Raw genomic sequence first — 18,772 nt, forward strand, 5'->3', positions numbered from 1 at the left:
AAGAGACAGTGATTTCACAAACCACAGTCACTTAGTCAGAACCGGCACAACTGCATTGATAGGCAAACGTTGTGTACTCTAAGGCACCAGTTTGTATGCAAAAATCCCACTTAAAAGGAAAGTGAACATATGTATCGATCACATTACCAAGTAGTTTCTTTGGTGTGAAAACAATCATTTTTTGAAAACACAATACTTCTACACAAGTGTTTGTTTCAGAAAGAAACACACTGTAGTGCACATTTCTGAAAGCCAAGTCACTGTTTCTATGGAAAACTGAAAGCACTAAACAAACACATGTGTGAGCTTCTCTCACAAAAACCAGGCTCCCTATTCACAGCAAAGTGAGATAGACAGTAATTTGACTAAGCACAATCACTTATTTAGAATCTGTATAACTGTGTTGATAGGCAAAAGTTGCATACTCTGAGGCATCACTCCTTAGGCAGAAACTTTGTTTCAAATGAAATTGAACACATGCATGCTCACTTTAGTTACTTACTTCTCTGGTGTTAGAAAACATGTGAAAACAGTCATTTTTGAAAGCACAGTACTGCTATAGATGTGTTTGTTTCAGGAAGAAACACACAGTAACACATGTTTCTGAAAGCAAAGTCACTGTTTATACAGAAAAATGAATACACTAAAAAACATATGTGTGAGCATCTCTCACTAATACCAGGTCTCTACTCACAGAAAAATGAAATAGACAGTGATTTGACTGACCACAGTTACTTACTCAGAACCTGTACAACTTTGCTAATTGGAAAAGTAGCATACTCTAAGAAATTGAATGCATTGTTCACATGAATAAGTTGCTTCTTTGGTTAGAAAATGTAATAAAATCATTATTTTTGAAAGCACAATACTTCTACAAATGTCTTTTTTAAAAAAGAAAGACACTGTAACACATGTTTCTTAAAGCAAAGTCACAGTTTCTATGGAAAACTGAATACACTAAACAAACACATGTGTGAGGGTCTCTCACTAAAACTAAGCTTTCTACTCAAAGAATAGTGAGAGAGACAGTAATTTCACTAAGCACAGTCATTTACTCAGAACCTGTACAACTGAGTTTATAGGCAAAACTTGCATAATTTAAGGCATCATTCCTTAGGCAAAACCCCATTTCTAGTGAAATTGAACACACGCATAGCTCACATTGGTAAGTTGTTTCTTTGCTTAGAAAACATGTAAAAACAGTCATTTTGAAAGAACGAAAAAAGAAAGAACAGTACTTCTACACGTGTGTCTGTTTCAAAAAGAAACACACTGCAACACATGTGTCTGAAATCAAAGTCACTGTTTCTATGTAACACTGAACATACTGAATAAATACATGTGTGAGATTCTGTCACTAAAACTAAGGTCCCTGCTCCCTAAAAAGTGAGAGAAATGCTGACTTTACTAACACAGTCACTTACTCAGAACCTGTACATCTGTGTTGATAGGCAAAAGTTGCATAATCTAAGGCATCACTCCTTAGACATAAAATCCATTTTTAATGAAATTAAAGACATGGCTTGCTCATGTTAGTAAGCTGATTCTTTGGTGTGAAAAGGATGATTTTTGAAAACACATTACTTGTACACATGTGTTTGTTTCAGGAACAAACACACTGAAATGCATGTTTCTGAAAGCAATGTCACTGTTTCTATCTAAAACTGAATACACTAAACAAACACATGTGTGAGCTCCTCCCACTAAAACTAAGCTCCTTACTCAAAGAAAAATGAGAGAGATGTTTTCACTAAGCAAATTCACTTACTCCGAACATATACAATGGCATTGATAGGCAAAAGGTGCCTACTCTAAGGCATCACTCCTTAGGCAAAAACAAAACAAAACAATAAAACCTTTCTAACGAATATGAACACATGCATTGCTCACATTAGTCAATTGCTTCTTAAATTAGAAAAAGTGTAGAAACTATCATTTTTTGAAACATAGTACTTCTACACAAGTATTTGCTTCAAGAAGAAACACACTGTAAAACATGTTTTGAAAACAAAGTCACTGTTTCTATTGAAAACTGAATACACTAAACAAAAACCTGTGTGATGTTCTCTAACTAAAACTGATCTCACTATTCACTTAAAAATGAGAAAGTCTGTGAGTTCACTAACCACAGTTACTTAATCAAAACCTGTACAAGGGCATTGATAGACAAAAGATGCACACTCTAAGCCATCAATTCTTATGCAAAAACAAAACAAAAAAACAAAAAAAAATGTTTTTATTGAAATTGAACACATGCATTGCTCCTGTTAGGAAGTTGCTTCTTTGGTTAGAAAACATGTGAAAACAGTCATTTTTGAAAGCACGGTACTTCTACACATGTATCTCTTTCAGGAAGAAATGCACTGTAATGCATGTTTCTGAAAGCAAAGTCACTGTTTCTATAGAAAACTGAATAGATTAAACCAACACACATGTGAGCTTCTCTCACTAATACTAAGCTCCCTAGTCACAGAAAAGAGAGAGACACAGAATTCACTTACCACTGAGTAACTTACTCAGATCTTGTACAACTGCATTAATAGGCAAATGTTGCATAATCTAATGCATCACTCCTTACATATAAACCCGTTTCTAATGAAATTGAAGACATGACTTGCTCATGTTAGTAAGTTGATTCTTTAATGTGAAAACAGTGATTTTTTTTAAAGCACAATACTTGTATACGTGTGTTTGTTTCAGGAATAAACACACTGTAATGCATGTTTTTGACAGCAACGTCAATGATTCTATCTAAAACTGAATACACTAAACAAACACATGTTGAGCTACTCTCACTAAAACTAAACTCCCTACTCACAGAAAAGTGAGAGAGACGGTGGTTTCACTAAGCACAGTCACTTAATCAGAACATGTACAACTGCCTTGATAGGCAAAAGTTGTGTAATTTAGGCAAAAAATCAATTTCTAACAAATGTAAACACATGCATCACTCATGTTAGTAAGCTGCTGCTTCTATATTTAGAAAAGTATGAAAACTATCATTTTTTAAAGCACAGCATTTCTATAAATGTGTTTGTTTCAGGAAGAAACACTGTAACGCATGTTTCTGAATGCAAAGTCACCATTTCTATGGAAAACTGAATACACTAAACAAACATGTGTGATGTTCTCTCACTAAAAGTAAGCTCACATATCTCCTAAAACTGAGGGAGATGGTGAATTCATTAAGTACAGTTTATAAGTCATAGGCAAAATTGCATACTCTAAGGCACCAGTCCTTAAGCAAAAAATCTGTTTCTACTGAAATTGAGCACATGCAGTGCTCATGTTAAGAAGTTGTTTCTTTGGTTAGAAAATCTATAAAAATAAAAAGACATTTTTTTAAAGCACAGTACTTCTATACATGTGCTTCTTTCAGGAAGAACCACACAGTAATGTGTGTTTCTGAAAGCAAAGTCACACTTTCTGTGAAAAATGGAATACATAAAAGACATATGTATGAGCTTCTCTCGCTAATACTAAGCTCCCAGTCACAGAAAAATGAGAGAGGCACAGATTTCTTTTACCACAGCAACTTACTCAAATACTGTACAACTGTATAAATAGGCAAAAGTTGCATAATCTAAGACAGCACTCCTTAGTCCAAAAATCAGTTCTAATGAAAGTAAATGCATGCATCATTCATGTTAGTATATTGCTAATTTTGTTTGAAAACAGACATTACTTCTACACTAGTGTCTGTTTCAGGAAGAAACACCATGTAACACATGTTTCATTCTTTTTTTTAATGCATATGTCTTAAAGCAAATTAACTGTTTCTATGGAAAACTGAATATAATAAACAAATACATGTGTGAGCTTCTCTCAACAAAACTAAATTCCCTACTCACAGGAAAATGAGAGAGACTGTGATTTCACTAAGCACAGTCACTTACTCAGAACCTGTACAACTGCATTGATTGTCAAAAGTTGTGTAATTTAAGACGTCATTTTTTAGGCCAAAAACCCATTTCTAATGACACTAAACACATGCATCACTCATGTTAAGAAGTTGCTTCTTCAGTTAGAAAAATGTGTGGAAACAGTTCTTCTTGAAAGCACAGTACTTCATCTACAAATGTATTTGTTTCAAAAAGGAGCTGTAATGAGTGTTGTTGAAAGCAAAGTCACTGTTTCTATGAAAAACTGAATACACTAAACAAATACATGGGTGAGCTTTTCTTCCCCAGGCCTTCAGTGTCTTCAAATGGAACCTGGGAGGGGGTGCTGAAGTGAAAGTAAAGGACAGGAGACACAAAGAAATGAGGGCAAATCTGAACACTGATCAAGCACCGTTTATTGAAAATTCTTACAGGGTTTATATAGGCAATATCAAGGGCAAGTGCAGGGTTGCTGTGGGAACCTAACAGCAGCTATCCAGCCATTCATCCTTAGCAGGAAGAACTCCAAGATTAGGGAGTGAGCTCTGAAGGAAAGCAGCTATGGAAGCAAGATAAGCAAGCAACCTCCCAGGATCCAGTGGAGCCCTCTACGTGTCAGGCAGCAGTTCCCATGTCCAGGTGGAGTGGCCTGGGCTGACCTGGGCCTGTTACATGCCAGGCAGAGGTATAGAAAATGGAATCTACAGACAAGATGGAATTGCCCACTGAGTTAAGGCAAGAACCACTAAGGGCAGCTCTCCACAGATGCCCCTTTTCTATACATTTAAGCTGGGTGGATGATCCAGGCCTGTCTTGGGCTGCATCAACCTCATCAGACCATTCTTTAGCCATCATCAAGAAGCCAACAGCTCGATGTCTTTAAAAATTGGGTGACATCTCTGTCTTAGGTTGGATATGGTCCTGATCATGCATAATCTCATCATTGGCTCTGGATCCCCTGGTGCCCTCTATAACACATCATTGGGTCCAAGGGTTGTCTTTTGGCCCTTGGCCCTGTCCTATGTGCAGTCACCTGAGGTATGTCCCTCTACTTATCTGAATAGCCTTGGTCTGCAAGCTCCAGCCTGTGATAATGGGCCTGTATGGGCTTGGGCTGGATGGTATCCACTTGCTGTTTTATGAATTTGGTCAGGTTTTTAAAGGCCCAGGGCCCGAAAGATATAATAAGTAACAAACCTATCAGGGGTCCTAATAAAGAGGGCAAAAGAGTGGTTAGCCAAGGAGAGGTGAAGAACCAGCTTTGGAACCAGTTTTAATCTTGTTCCTTCTGTCTTTTTCTATGCTCCAGGCCTTCTCTAACCTTGGCCATGGAATGCTTGAGCACACCAGAGTGGCCCATGTAAAAGCAACACTCTTCTTTAAGAGTTGCACAAAGGCCTCCTTGATGGAGAAGAAGCAAGTCTAAACCTCTTCTGTTTTGAAGGACAACCTCAGCAAGCAAAGTAAGGGTTTTTTCAAGGTGGACATTGGCAGATTCCAATAGTTCAAGGTCTTTGTCGATTGACAGGCAGAAGTCTGAGTAATGCTTATTGGAAAGAACAAGAGAGGTTATACCCACCCCAGTTCCTGTGACCCCAAGGCCCAGCAATATTGCAAGTGTGATGGCTGTTATAGACTCTCTTTTTGTTCTTGAGAGGCTGTGGTCAATTTTTGGATCCCAGGCTAGAAAAAAATTGTTCTTCAGAATAATAAGTTAGCCTTGGAATTAATTGAACCAGGACACAGTACATATTTTGATTTTTCTTAATCAGATCTCCAGACACACAAGGTGTCAATCCACCCCTACAGGCCCACCAAGAGTTATCAGGAGGGACAATATAAGATCCTGTTTGAATCAAAATGAGTTTGGCATTAATCTGTTTGCAGAGCTGATGGTGAGTGTCAGGTACTTTTCCCAAGCAGAGACCAGAACTAGTTACTGATTGTAGGGTAAGTTTTTCAGGTCCTTGTTGGGGCCATCGACATTGATGATGGTTTGTAGTGACAGTATAATTACCAAGGACTGCTATCTCTTCATAAAAGGGGGGACTGGCATCATAGCACAGCCAATATGACTGCATGAGCTCTGGTCTGGAATGACTCAAGGTTAGGAAAGTGTGACTAATAATATCTGTCAGGACATCTCAGGTATTAAGTTGTACATCCTGATGGGTATCAAGTTGTACACCCTTATTAGAGGCACTACCAATAGTGTCAGCATGAGCTGATTCAGGGAAAAGGGTAGGAGAGGGGGGAGGTAGCTGAGATGGAGGGAGGGGTAGAGCTCTATAAGATCCTATTGCCACTGGCTCAAGATTGGTTCCTTACTAAGCCAAATGTGAAAAATAGACCCATAATCTTTCCCTTCTCTATATATTCTAATGCCTCAAGTCTTACCTATGTCCCAACTCTCTTTTTTGCCAGCATCAGTGAATTTAATGATGGCAGTGGGGATATTTCCATTAGTACAGTGGTAATATCCCTCAATAGGTTGTTCCATGGAGGCAGTAATAAAATCATTCTGTACAGGGGCCTTCCATGGAGTGTGCCCCAAGGAAACACAATCTCATGAGGTGCAATAGGCCTCTTCTGGACCTCCACATTGCCTACATCTGCTACCATAAGCAGGACAAATCTAAAAACTACCTCCCGAGGCTGTGAAAATCTAGGCAGGAAAATATGGAATCGAGTCTAACACGAAGGTTAGGAAACCAAGTACCCAAGGGGGCCACATGGGAGGTCTGGCTGATGACCTGTTTCTCCACATCTAGGACTTTCCAGGTGAGTTTGAATGGTGTGGGGGGGTTATTACCAGTTGTGATCAGCAGAATCAGCAGGACCACAATCGCTTGCAGATACAGCCTCATTTTCTTTTTCTGTAAAAGAATCACAGGGAAGCTTCTCATGGTCTATGTTCTCCCTGGGTGTAATGTTAGTATTGGCCTGTTTTACAAGTCTTTCCAGCAGCCATCTTGCTGATCTGGCTTTTATATAAAACACGCACACTGATCCTCGACCCCATCTGAGCACTGGGTCAGGGCCAGACCATTTGTAGGTCAATGGATCTTTCCATAATACTAAGGCATAATTGTCTTTTGATAAAGGATGCCAAAGACAATCTGCAGCTGATTTTTTCTTCACATCCAGATTTAAGATGTTTAGAATAAACAGAGCATGAGCAAGAGTACTCCTGGAAGATCCTTTAACAGGGTAGAAGTCTCCTTTTTATCTTATTGATAGTGTTCTTGAGTGTCTGCTGTGCTCTCTCCACAATACCTTGACCTTGAGGGTTATAGGCACTGCCAGTGATATGTTTTATTTGTAAGGTAGAACAGAGCGTTTGAAAATTTTTACCAATATAGCCAGTCCCATTACCTGTTTTAACATTGTGGGTTTTCCCATAGTAGCCAGGCAGGTGAGGGCATGTGCAATGACATGTTTACCGGCCTCACCAGTTTGTAGAGTGCCAAAAATAAACCCACTAAAAGTATCAACAGTAACATGTAACTATCTGAGGTTTCCAAATTCTGGGATGTGGGTAACATCCATTTGCCAGATTTCATTAGGGTCAAGGCCCCTAGGGTTAACACCTAAATGAGGAGTGGGCAAATAGGTAACGCAGACAGGGCATTGTTTAACTATTTCATGAGCCTGTTCTCTGGTTATTTTGAACATGAGCCTTAAAGTGTGAGCATTGAGATGATGTAAGTAATGTGCATGTTGGGCCTCTTGTAAGACTGAGTCAACAACAGGACAGACAGTATGAGTTGCAAGGTCTGCAAATGCATTTGCTTCTGAAAGAGGGCCCGGGAGTCCAGTGTGGGCTCAGAGGTGGCCTGTAAAAAGGGGGTGAAATCTAGGCCTAATGGCAGCTTGGATCTGTAGCAAGAGTGATATAGCCTTAGTAGAGGGTTTAATGAAGGCCACAGTCACCAAAAAGGTAACAGAATGAGTAATATAAGCACTGTCTGGATATAAATTAAAAGGAATGTCAGGAAAGATCTTAAAGACAACAACCACAGCACACAGTTCTACAAGCTGAGCTGATGTACAGGGAGCTGTCACAACAGTGGTCTGACCATTAGCCATAAAGGCAGCCTTTCCAGTGGAGGAATCATCTGTAAAAATGGTCAGAGCCTCTGGTAGAGGTTCTAGGGAGGTATTCCTGGGAAAAACAAATGTATGGGATTTAATAAACTGAAGCAACTTATTAGCTGGGTAGTGGTTGTCTATCTGACCAATAAATGAAGAGCCGGCAATTGGCCAGTCTTCTGTGGTTTGAAAAAGCCAATTAATGTGAGCTTTGGAGTACGGCTGTATAATAACATCTGGTTCCTTGCCAAAATAGCGTCTCCCATGTTTTCTACCTTGAATAATTAGCTCTGCTACTGGAATGCAATAAAGGGTGGCAACTTTTTGGGGGGAGTAAGGAAGATGAACCCACAGGAGTGGGCTGGACTGCCAGAACACCCCAATGGGTGTATGAGGTGTAGTACAAATGACAAAAAGAAGGGGTGTCTTATAATCTATAAAAGTTGCACATTGTTGACTTATGACTGTTTCTACTTTTATTAATGCAGCCTGTCCCTCAGGAGTCAGAGACCTGGCAGATTTGGAATCAGAGTCTCCGCTGAGAATGTCAAACAATTGTTTGAGCTCTCCAGTAGTAAACTTCAAGTATGGTCTTATCCAGTTAAAATCTCCTAATAATTTTTGAAAATCATTTAATGAAGTTAAGTGATCAATCCTCTGAGTGTTAACTTGGGCACCTCTTAATTCAAAGCCTAAATAGCTATAAGGGTCCTTTAGCTGTATCTTGTCAGGAGCTATCTGGAGTCCCTTTTTGATAAGACCTTGGATAAGAGAATTACAACGAAGTAGGAGTTTCTCTCTGTCATCCCCAGCCAGGAGGATATCATCCATGTAGTGAATAATATAGACTGAAGGCCATAATTTTCTAAGAGGGTCAACAACTTGAGCAACAAACTTTTGGCAGAGAATAGGACTATTGGCCATACCCTGGGGGAGGACTTTCCACTGCAATCAACTCATGGACCCTTTAAAATTTGATTACAAGCAAGCTGAAGGCAAACTTTTTTATCTTCAGGGTGTAGAGGGATGGTTAAAAAACAATCTTTAAGGTCAATTATGATTTTAAATAATGAAAAGGGATAGCCACCGGAGTGAGGAGGCCTGGCTGTAACACCTCCATTACTTCATGGTTTTATTAACTTCTCTTAGATCTTGGAGAAGCCTCCATTTCCCTGATTTTTTCTTAATAACAAAAATAGGTGTATTCCAATGGGAATTAGAAGGTTCTATATGACCTTCTGCAAGCTGTTCCTGCGCTAACTGTTCCGCAGCAGTTTTTCAAGGCTGAGTGGCCACTGATTGACCCATACAGCTTCATCATTTTTCCATGAGATCTTATCTGCATGGGGTGCAGGCATGTCAGTGACCATTAGGATAATTTTCCCAGTCCTGAACAGTCAATTCTTTGGTGAATTTGTATAGGCTCTTTTATGCCCTGAGCTTGTTTCCAAAGACCCTGTTCAGGGAGAAAGCCTTGCTTTAACATCTGTGAAGTAACCACTTCATTAGGACTAAACATCATTAACTTTAATTGTGAGGATAGGTCCCATCCCCATAAGTTAACAGGTAGACCAGGAATAACAAAGGGTTGAACAGTTGCTGAATTTCCTTCTTCATCTGACCATTTTAAAAGCTTAGTAGTCTGTTCTGGATTTTTGGTTTGGCCTATCCCTTTCAAGTGGGTGAGTATGGCAGAAAGGGGCCAGGATTGTAGGCCAGGCTTCTTTTCTGAGGACTGATGAATCAGCGCCAGTGTTGATAAGACCTTCAAATTCTTTACTGTCTAGTTTTAATTTTAACATAGGTTTATTTAGAGTAATCTTTTGGACCCAGTAACCACCTAATGAATCAAACCTTTTATCACCTCTATGGTTTCCAGCAATGGGACTCTGGGTATTTTTTAGAGGTAGGAAGAGAAGTTGGGCCATTCTTTGGCCTTTAGCTATTGTAAGAGGAGTCTTTGGTGAGGAAACCATAATCTTAATTTCTCCAGTAAAGTCTTTATCTATTACTCCTGGGTGAAGTTGGAGGCTTTGAAGAGTGGAACTACTTCTTCCTAATAATAATCCGAAGGTATCCTGAGGTAACGGGCCAAATGTCCCTGTTGGGACAACTTGTACTCCCATTTCAGGTGTTAATATTGATTGGGAGGAGGAACGGAGGTCCAATCCTGCACTGCCTGGGGTGGCTCTTGGTAGTTGTGATATGCATTGTCCATCTGTGGGACAAACCCAGTTGCCCCAAAGGTTTGTCCCATCTGTGGGGCCTGAGGCTGGCCCCTTAAATGGTTTCCCTGTTTTTGAGGTAAAACATTCCCTTGGGCATCTGTTTTTGACCGACACTCAGAAGCCCAGTGTTTCCCTTTTTGCATCTGGGGCACAGACTAGGAGGAATAGTGCGATCTGACCTAGGAATGCTACAATTTTTGGCAAAATGGCCTTCTTGTTTACAATTAAAGCACTTTTTAGGCTGAGAATTCTGAGCAAAATCTTTTAGTGCTGCTCCAATGGCAAGACCAATGCTGTGGGCTGAACCGATTCCTGTACAGTAACGAACATCGTCTGAAATGACTTTGCCCTTTCTGTGGGGGCAGATAGCCGCTTGGCAGGCAGAATTGGCATTTCCAAAAACCAAATGTGTTATAAAGTCAGCTTCAGTCTCGGATGTACCGAAAAGCGTTTCTGCTGTGCTGGTAAGGCGGCTAATAAAATCGCTATATGGCTTGTCGGCACCTTGTCTTATATTGGCCAGTGATGTGGTTGCAGCCCCCTTTTGAGGTAGCTTTTTCCAGGCTTTAAGTCCAACATTTTGTATTTGTGAAAAGAGGCCAGGAGCATACTGAGCCTGAACCTCAATGGTATCATAGGGCTTGTTCCTTTTTAACATGTTGAGAGTCCATTTTGCACTGTCCTCCCCAGCCACAAGGTTACGGAGGGCAGTTTCTTTACAGTTTTCAGAATATTCAGACTTCCGGAGTATAAACTCCTCCCCTGACAGAGTGGTGCGGGTAGCTTGATACCAGCCATTAGAAGTGAGCCAATGATCAACTAGATTCTCTAATATTGAAATTGTGAAGGGCGACATTGGCCCATATTGTGTCACTGCTGCTTTTAATTCTTTTATGGTTTTAAACTGGAGGCGACGGTATTGGTATTCGTGTGTACATTCCTTCTCATCTCCTAGTTTAACAAGAGTCTCAATGACTGGGAATAAATTGAATTTCTGAGGAGGGAAGGGCCCTTTCATTGATTTAGGACTTTGACCAGTAGGTGGCGCCAGAGTCAAACCTTCAGGAGAAGCTGACAGATTGGAACAGCTTGAAGCTGGGACTAGTATTGGCTGTGTGTGTGGCGGTGTGGAAGAGCCTAGTGGGCCAGAAAGTTCAAGGTCTAGCATTCTCAATTCTTTAATCAATTCATTATGCTCCTTTTTAAGTTGAATAACTTCTCGTAGCCTTTTGATTCTCGAGGTGAGGTACTTTTTAGAAAGAACGGTGTCTGTCAGGGCATCTGGAAAATCAGCATCCCGACAGTGAGGCTCAGTTAACAGAGGGGGAAATTAGCATCCCGACAGTGAGGCTCGTTAACAGAGAGGGAAGGATCTGGCCTAATAAGGGTGGAGCTAAGAATAAGGGGCGGGCCGATGAGTGAGTGGCGGCCATTCTAAGTTACATATTGGGCCACTTCTTCCTCCGAACCAACCTTCTTTTCAGGAGTCAAACCGTCAATGTGGTGGTCTACCTCAGAAGGAAAGGCTTCCAGAGAGGGGTAGAGTCCCCTGGGGGCATCAGGTTTCTTAGTAAATGGATCATCTTTTATGTTAGGCTTTGGGGGGATTTCAGGATCTTGGCTATTTCTGAAATCAATTAAATTAGCCTTTTCCTCATCACAGGGGATTGGTATGGACACAGAATCCCTCTCCTAAAGCAAGGGGGTCCCTCTTTCATATTTTAAGGTTTGGGGACTTACAGCGTGGGAATTAAGAAATTTAAAAAAATTTCACCTTCATCCAATACATTTTTAATATCCTCATGAAAGTATCTAACACTCAATATATCATTGATCACATTCCAATAAGAAAAGGCGATGACAGGAACCTTTTCCAGTCCAAAGGTTCAATAGTAATCATTTAAAGCATCACCCACTTGCTTCCATCTTTTCTCATCTATGGTTCCTTTCTGCGGGAACCAGGGACAGATGTCTTTGAGAAAGAGGAAAAAATGAACGAAATCTTTTTTCTTAACTCTACTTCCTCATGCCTTGAGAGAATCTTTAAGTCCACCTATGAACTTCTCATGTACACTAATTCCCTGTCCCATAACATCACCGTCTGCTTACCTTGGATCTTCTCTCACAGAGTGGACATTTCTCCACAGCGATCTTTGTGTGGGTCTTCACTCATGGAGTGGGCATTTCTCCACGGCGACCTCTTTGCCAGTCTTCACTCACGGAATGGAATGTCTCCGCAGCGACCTCAATGTATGATGCAACTGCAGTCTTAAGATAGTGCTTTTTGCATGTTCCCCCGTGCCTTAGGCGTCACGTCTGGGCACCAATTCTGCCCCAGCCCATGGGGTCTTCAAATGGAACCTGGGAAGGGGTGCCAAAGTGAAAGTAAAGGACAGGAGACACGAAGAAATGAGGGCAAATCTGAACACTGATCAAGCACCGTTTATTGAAAATTCTTACAGGGTTTATATAGGCAATATCTAGGGCAAGTGCAGGATTGCTGTGGGAACCTAACAGCAGATATCCAGCCATCCTTCCTTGGCAGGAAGAACTCCAAGATTAGGGAGTGAGCTCTGAGGGAACGTAGCTACGGAAGCAAGATAAGCAAGCAGCCTCCCAGGATCCAGTGGAGCCCTCTACATGTCAGGCAGCAGTTCCCATGTCCAGGTGGAGTGGCCTGGGCTGACCTGAGCCTATTACATGCCAGGCAGAGGTATAGAAAATGGAATCCACAGACAAGATGGAATTGCCCACTGTTTTAAGCCAAGAGCCACTAAGGGCAGCTCCCCACATTTTCTCACCAATGCTAAGATACCTAGTCACAGAAATGTGAGAGAGACGCAGATTTCACTTACCACAGTAACTTACTCAGATCCTGTACAACCACATAAATAGGCAAAAGTTGTATTTTCTAAGGCATCCCTCCTTAGACATGAAACCCAATTCTAATGAAATTGAAGACATGACTTGGTCATGCCAGTAAGTTGATTCATTGGTGGGAAAATAGTGATTTTTTGAAAGCACAGTACTTGTACACATGTGTTTGTTTCAGGAATAAATACACTGTAATGCATGTTTCTGAAAGCAAAGACACTGTTTCTATCTAAAACTGAATACACTAAACAAAGCCATGTATGAGCTTCTCTCACTGAAACTAAGCTCCTTACTCAAAGAAAAGTGAGAGAGACAGTGATTTCACTAAACACAGTCACCTTTTCAGAACCTGTAAAACTGCTTCATAGGCAATGGTTGCATAATCTAAAGCATCACTCCTTAGTCCAATAACTGGTTCTAAAGAAAGTAAACACATGCATTGCTCATGTTAGTATGTTGCTTCTTTGGTTTGAAAACAGTCATTTTTGAAAGCACATTACTTCTACACAAGTGTTTGCTTCAGGAAGAAACACCCTGTAATGCATGTTTCTTTAAGCAAAGTAACTGTTTCTATGGAAAACTGAATATACAAAACAAACATATGGGTGAGATTCTCTCAACAAAATTAAGTTCCCTACTCACAGAAAAGAGAGACTGTGATTTCACTATTCACAGCCACTTACTCGGAACCTGTACAACTGTGTGGATTGGCAAAGGTTGTGTAATCTAAGGCATCACTCCTTAGGCCCAAAACTCATTTCTAATGAAACTAAACACATGCATCACTCACATTAGTAAGTTGCTTCTTCAGTTAGAAAATATGTGAAAACAGTTATTTTTGAAAGCACAGTACTTCTACAAATGTTTTTGTTTCAAAGAGAATCAAGCTGTAACACATGTTTTTGAAAGTAAAGACACTGTTTCTATGGAAAACTGAATATGCTAAGCAAACATGTGTGAGCTTGTCTCACTAAAACTAAGCTCACTACTCACTTAAAAGTGAGAGAGATGGTAAATTCACTAAACTCAATTATTTAATCAGAACCTGTACAACTGTGCTGATAGGCAAAACTTGAGTATTCTAAGGTATGAGACTTTAGGCAAAAACCCCATTTCTATCTAAATTGAACACATGCATAGCTCATGGTAGGAAGTTGCTTCTTGGTTAGAAAACAGTCATTGTTGAAAGCACAGTGCTTCTACACATCTGTTTCTTTCAGGAAGAAACACACTGCAATGCATGTTTCTGAAAGCAAATTCACTGTTTCTATGAAAAACTGAATACACTAAACAAATACATGTGAGGTTCACTCTCTAAAACTACACTCATTACTCACTTAAAAGTGAGAGATGTACCCATGCACACTGGAGGAACACAGAAGTTCTTGGACCAGAGCGCAGCAGCAGTGGCTGAGGTTTGCAGCTGGGAACCCTCCAACAGAGGCAATTGGTGAGGTGACTGATGGGAAGTGCTGCAGGAGAGGGGACTTTGCAAGATTTGGGCCCCATGACCCAATCTCAACTCAAAGCACAGCTCACAACCTGAGACCCAAATTGGACTTGGTGCGCAGTTTGGGTGCAGAGTCCCTGGCTGAACTGGGTGCACGGTTTTGGGCACAGAGCCCCTAGCTGAACTTGGCATGCGGTCCTGGCCCCCGGGGCTCTGGCTGGCTCAGCACACAGTTTGAGTACAGAGTCCCTAGCTGAATCGGGTGCGCGATTTGGGCACATAGTCCCTAGCTGGACTTGGGGTGCGGTCCCGGTCCCCGGGACTCTGGGCGCAGTTTGGGTACAGAGTCCCTGTCTGAGTAGGGCACGTGGTTTGGGTGCAAAGTTCCTAGCTGAACTTGGTGTGGGGTACCAGCCCATGGGACTCTTGGCAGGGCTCAGAGTCCCTAGCTGAATTGGGTGTGGGGTTTGGGTGGAGAGTCCCTAGCTGAATTGGGCACGCAGGTTGGTCCCAGAGTCCCTAGCTGAATTGGGCATGTGGTTTGGGCACAGAATCCCTTGCTGAACTTGGCATGCGGTCCTGGTCCTGAGACTCTAGCTGAACTCAGTGAGCTCAGGGTGCGGTTTGGGCCTGTTACCCTAATTGGACTCAGTGCTAACAGGACTAAGTGCATGGATCAGGACCCAAGACCTGTTTGGGTCCAGAGAAGTGAACTGGACTCAACACTCAGGTTGGGTCCATAGACGCTAATTGGACTCAGTGTGTTTGTGGTTTGGGCCCCGTGATACTAACCTGGACTCTGCAAGCAGTCTGGGTCCCGAAACTTTACCAGGAACCACAGACTAGAAGAGCATCTTTGGAACTAAGAAAATCTTGGGGAGACAGGGAGTAGAGTAGCCATCAGACCCCATCTGCCCTACCTGTTTCAGGCCCTGGAGAGCTCCGGTGCCAAAAGGGGACTCAGAAGGCTGTGGACACTTTGGCTTGACCTAGCACACATTCTGAGACCCAGGACAACTACAGGAGAGCTGGGGACTGCTGGTTGTGAGAGACTCAAACTACAGGGCTGGCCTACTGCCATCCAGATCAATGAAGCATCAGAGTTTCCAGCCTAGGGAAATCATGAGAAAACGGGTGAATCTATCCTTAGACTCCCTCCACCCAACTCTAGAAGTTACCTCCCAAAACGATAGACAGCAAGATGACTAAAAGACAGAGTAAAATCATGTGCAAAGAACCCCAAAACAATATGGTGTCTCCAGATCCCAGCTATCAAAAAAACAAACAAACAAAAAAACCCAACAACAGAGAATTCAAACACAACGGAAATACAAGAAAATGACCTCAAATCCTTAGTAATGAGGATGATAATAGAGGAAACAAATAAAATTCATAATCAAATGCAGGAAGACACAGCTAAACGGATGGAAGACTTAAAGAAGCCTATAGAGAGGCACTGGAAAAAATACAGGAAAATAAAAACAAACATATGAAGGAAATCAATAAAACTGTTCAATCTCTGAAGGCCTATGAAGAGGCAATGGAAGAAACTCAGGAATATACAAATGATCAAATGAAAGAAACCAAAATATCAGTTCAAAATCTGAAGATGAAAATGAATTCAATGATAACCACACAGACAGAAGAAAAACGGGAACATGACAGCTCAGAAAGGAAGGTGAGCAACACAGAGGTGGGCCTGTCTAACAGAATGCAAGAGATGGAGGAATGAATCTCAAGTCTAGAAGACACAATCATGGATCTTGAAGCAACTATTAAAGAAAATGCTAAATCTGGAAAAATCCTGACACAAAATATCCAAGAAATCAAGGACACTATGAAAAGAACAAATCTGGAAGTACAGCCCGGGCTTGAGCGCGTGGAGAGCAGTGAACAGGCCGGACCAGCACACGTACCAGAGAGACACCTAAGGACCCGTCCTGTGGAACAGATACTGGAAGGTACCTTTAAGAGAAGACATCATCCTCTTTCATGAAATAGAAATAAAAGGAAGATGAAGATAAAGTTATAGATATTATGGTTATAAAAATTAAGACTTGCCATAAAGCCTCTGAGAAGAAATCAGCCAACACTAGATTTCAGCCTTGTGAAAGCTGAGTTTACATTAGAGGATCCAAGATGGCGGCGAGCAGTATGGACCATGTTTGGAGGCTCCAGTGAACAATTCAGGGAATTGCACAGATTTCTTAGCCAGGAACACCAAGGTCCCCACACCACGGCAGCAGGAGTGCTTCATGGTTTGAAGGGACCAGGGTGCGGAGGACCTGAGTGCCCCTGCACAGGGGAGGAGAGCGGATTTTCTCGGATCGGAGCAGCAGTGGCAGAGGCAGCAGCAACAGCGGTGGCACCAGCGGCACCAGCGTCAGCAGTGGCAGTGGCTGAGGTTTGCAGCTCTGAGCCTTCTGGTGGAGGCAATTAGTGTGGTGGCCGGTGGGAGTTGCTGCGGGAGAGGGGACTCTGGAAGGGATTTGGGTCACATGGTGCCTTGTGACCCAAACTGGACTCAGCGAACAGTTCAGCCCCAGAGTCCTGGGTTCAGCTCAGTGCGTAGTGCCATGGAGATGCTGTCTCAGCGCAGCAAGCAATTCTGACCTAGGCACTAGCTCAACTCAGCCACAGCTCCCCTGCTGTGACACAGGGTGGGCGGAGTGCTGAATTCCACCCTAGGCATCAGCTCAGCACAGCCGCAGTTCTCCAGCTGTGACACAGGCTGGGCAGAGCACTCAGCTCCACCAGAGGCACTAGCTCACATCAACGAGCAGTTCTGCCCAAGACACTAGCACAGCTCAGCGGGCAGTTCTGGGGCACTAACACAGGCTGAGGTCAGCACGCAGATTCAGCCCAGAGGCCCTAGCTGGACTTGCCGGGCAGATTGGGCCCAGAGACTCTAGTTGAGCTGTGTGCACAGGCTTGGTGGCTCCAAGACTCTGGCTGGACTATCCACGCAGTATAGGCCCGGAGTCCTGGCCTGAATTCAGCGTGCAGTGTGAATCCAGAGCCCCTGGCTGAGCTCGGTTCACAATTTCGCCGCAGAGACTCAGGTGGAGCTCGGCGTTCAGTTTGGGGCCTGAGTCCCTAACTGTGCTTGGCAGACAGATTGGGCCCAGAGACTCTAGTGGAGCTTTAGCCACAGTCCCGGCTCTAAGACTCTGGTTGGACACAGTGTGCAGTTTCAATCCAGAATTCCTGGCTGAGCTTGGTGGACAGTTCAGGCCCTGAGTCAATAACTGACCACAGCACACACTTTGGGCCAAAAGCCCCTAGCTGAGCTCAGTGCACAGTCCCAGCCCCCCAAAATTCTGGCTGGACCCTGTGTGCATTTTGTGCCCAGAATCCCTAGCTGAGCTCGGCAGACAGTTCAGGCCCTGAGAATCTAGCTGAGCTCGGTGTGTGGTTCAGGCCCAGTGTCCCTGGCTGGACTTGGCAGGAAACCCAGAAGGCTGTGGATACCTTGGCCAGACCCAACGCTCATTCAGAGACCCAGAATGATTGCAGGACCCACAGCATAGGGGAGCTGAGGATCAATGTAATCCACCATATAAATAAACTGAAAATAAAAAAAGCACATGATCATCTCCTTAGATGCAGAGAGAGCATTTGATACAAGGCACATACTTCAACATAATTAAGGCTATATACAGCAAGCCAATAGCCAAAATCAAATTAAGTGGTGAGATACTCGAGGAAATGACTCTAAAATCGAGAACAAAGCAAGGCTGCCCATTCTCTCCATATCTCTTCAATATAGTACTCGAAGTTCTAGCCAGAGCAATAAGACAACAAAAGGAGATCAAGGGTATCCAAATGGGAAAGGAGGAAGTCAATTTATCCCTACTTGCAGATGATATGATAGTGTACATAACTGACCCTCAAAATTCCATCAGAGAACTCCTACAGCTGATAAACATCTTCAGCAAATTGGATGGATACAAAATTAACTCAAAAAAGTCAGTAGCTTTCCTGTACACAACTGACAATTATGTAGAGGAAGATATTAGAAAGCTATACCCTTCATGTTAGCCACAGGCAATATAAACTATTTAGGAGTTACTCTAACCAAGCAAGTGAATGCCTTGTTTGAAAAAAATTCAAAACTCTGAGGAAAGAGATTGAAGATGACATGAGAAGATGGAATGATCTTCCTTGCTCATGGATTGGGAGAATTAACATAGTAAAACTGGCCATCTTACCAAAAGCAATCTACAGATTCAATGCAATCCCTATCA

The 18,772-nt window shown here is 42.4% G+C and overlaps 1 protein-coding gene and 1 pseudogene across 1 annotated transcript in view; both read left to right on the top strand.

Moving 5' to 3' along the window:
- The window catches only part of LOC127199027 (F-box/LRR-repeat protein 19-like), a 29,275-nt pseudogene extending 23,968 nt beyond the window's left edge, over positions 1–5,307 (top strand).
- The window catches only part of Atg4c (autophagy related 4C cysteine peptidase), a 296,253-nt gene that overhangs the window by 250,699 nt on the left and 26,782 nt on the right, over positions 1–18,772 (top strand). The gene's annotated exons all lie outside the window — the stretch shown is intronic.

This window comes from Acomys russatus, chromosome 2 (genome assembly GCF_903995435.1).
Source record: "Acomys russatus chromosome 2, mAcoRus1.1, whole genome shotgun sequence".
NCBI lineage: Eukaryota > Metazoa > Chordata > Mammalia > Rodentia > Muridae > Acomys > Acomys russatus.